General features: G+C 37.8%; 2 protein-coding genes across 3 annotated transcripts in view; one reads left to right on the forward strand and one right to left on the reverse strand.

Annotated features, from left to right (window-relative positions):
- The window catches only part of LOC146465597 (sialidase-1-like), a 29,597-nt gene that overhangs the window by 13,175 nt on the left and 13,922 nt on the right, over positions 1–2,500 (reverse strand). The gene's annotated exons all lie outside the window — the stretch shown is intronic.
- Positions 1–2,500, forward strand: part of LOC146465598 (acyltransferase PGAP2-like) — a 16,669-nt gene that overhangs the window by 10,592 nt on the left and 3,577 nt on the right. The window lies entirely within an intron of this gene.

The following is a 2,500-nucleotide window of genomic DNA, read 5'->3' on the forward strand; positions in this document are numbered from 1 at the left end:
TTTAAAACAGTGAAAGTATCAGTTTGTTTGGCAAAAGACTTTAAAAATTCCTTCTTTCGTAATTAAATTGACTTTTTGTTGAGCTACACACCTTTTCTTCTTTCTTTTTTTTCTTTAAAAAAAAATTAATTGGAATTTTCATTTAGTACCCTTAACTTGTATGGTTTATCCTATAGTTCCAAGAAGCCTATAGTTTATAAGCCCCTGGCTTCTTTATAGGCTTCCTTGCCTTTACCACATTTGATCTTGTAAACGAGATGCCCTTAATCGGCATATACACGGAATGCGTAATGTTGTCCCATTTATTCCCCATTGTACGCTTCGCAGATTTTTAAAAACTATCCTAGCTCCCTTCGCAATTGAAATAATTGAATGGTTTTGTTGACGTCACACAGGTAGAGGGTGAGTAGTTGTTTTTCCTGGTCTTTTTCTGATCTAGCTCTTCTTTTGGAGTACTGCACTGTGAAGCCTCTGATTTCCATCTTGATGACACCCCATTTCAGGCCAAGATCTGTGACATCCTTGTACTTCTCTATGAGAGCCGGAATGTTTACACACATTTTTTCTACATATTCTTTATCTTCTAACAAGCTTGCGTTAAATTTCCAGAAACCAGGGCCTGATTTTTTGCGTTGGTCGACCGATTGTATATTCAACATAATAGCAGAGTGATCTGAGAAAGGAGTATGCATAATATTACTCTCTTTTGTTAGATAAACTAGATCAGCCGTGATTAGGAAAAAATCAAGTCGGCTTTGACACTTGAATGCTTGGTCATGCCACGTAAACGACAGAGCTTGGGTATTTGATTCACGCCAAATATCTGTGAGAGCGAAGTTAGAGCATAGATTTTCAATTTCGTTTATGACAGTCTGTTTGTTCGAACGTTGTTTCACACTTTTTCTGTCTTTTGGCGTTAGCGCGCAGTTGAAATCCCCTCCAATTATCAAGTTGCAATCTGAAAATCCACCTAGAGTTTGATTTAAATCTTGATAAAACTTGATTTGCTGTGAAATGTCATTCGGAGCATATACATTGGCAAGGACGAGGTTTTGATTATCTAGCTTGATTTCCAAAATTATTGATCTTCCATTTTTCTCTTTGATACTTCTTATCACCTCTAATTGGTATCTTGGGTTAACAAGAATCATCACACCTTTGCTATGATTTGATCCATGGCTGTAGAAGATATTTCCACTGACCCCATTCCGATCGCCAGATGATTATATATTGTTCGGTACTAAAGGTTTCTTGGAGGAAATAGCAGTGAGCGGTCTGCCTATGAAGCCACTTAAAGACTTTTCTACGTTTGATAGAATTATTTAAACCTCTTACGTTTAGCGAAACAATTTTGATGTTAATTGATGAAATTTCGTTATCCATCCTGCATTAATGTATTAAGGCAGTTACTAACTGACCTGGGCCCAGTTGCTCGAAGCATGGTTAGCGCTAACCCGGGTTAAATACCATAACAACCTATAGGTTTTAATACCTCTTAACCAATGGTTAGCACTAACCATGCTTCGAGCAACTCAGCCCTGAATTTGTTTGGACTTATCTTAAACCTAGGCTGTCGTATTTGACTAGCTTGCTGTAAAGCATACCTGTATCTAAAAAAGTAGAATGTAAACACGGAATATATGCAATTGCCAAACAAAGTGTCTTTGTTACTTCCATACATAAAAGGAAAGCACGTACGAGACAATAACAAAAAGATGACACTTATTATGTTAAACGCTCCTGAGGGAGTGTTGAGGTTAGCCGGTGTATTCAAATTCAGCTCTGTTTAGGTTGTTCAGAGTTATATATGAAACTGTACAATGCTCTTTTTGTTGATAAAGGTAATTGTAGAAAAACAAGGAATAAAGCTTTTGGGTAAAAGCGTAAAATTAAATTAAATTAAATTAAATTATTAAATACTTTTATTAAATTGTAGTTCCAAGAGGCAGAAATTGACTTACGTTGTGGTTTCAGTCTCCATTGGGCTCTCTCCGGTATGGTTCCGCAGGTAAATCTTTCTTCGCCTACAACAAGATGTCGATCAATAACTTTGGAATCAAATCCGAGTGCTCTGGCTTTTTTCATTACCTTGATCAAAAAGCGACGTTCCTGCTGAATGGCTTTAGCATAGTCCTGCGTAATGTAAGCATCCTGATATGTTGTGGAGTTTTTCAGATCTTTCTTCCTTGACCATACCAAGTCCCTGTCTTCGCGACACACAAATCTCGCAATAATTGGCCGCGTTTTTCCGACTGCAGACTTTCCTACCCTGTGAACGGCATGAAATCGGACATTGGTGACATCTATTTTTAGGTCGTTTCGTATCAGATTCCTTTGCAATCTTCTCCGCGATCCTCTGGTAGATTCATGAATTTCAAGTTTTCGCGACGCGTGTAGTTCTCTAAAGCAATGTTGTTTTCTTTTTCCACATTTAGAAGCAGGAATAAATCAAATGATGCTTTGACGTCACATAGGTAGGGGTGAGTGGGTCCCCTCCCTC

The sequence above is a fragment of the Pavona decussata genome, unplaced genomic scaffold (genome assembly GCF_977016875.1).
Source record: "Pavona decussata unplaced genomic scaffold, jaPavDecu1.1 SCAFFOLD_156, whole genome shotgun sequence".
NCBI lineage: Eukaryota > Metazoa > Cnidaria > Anthozoa > Scleractinia > Agariciidae > Pavona > Pavona decussata.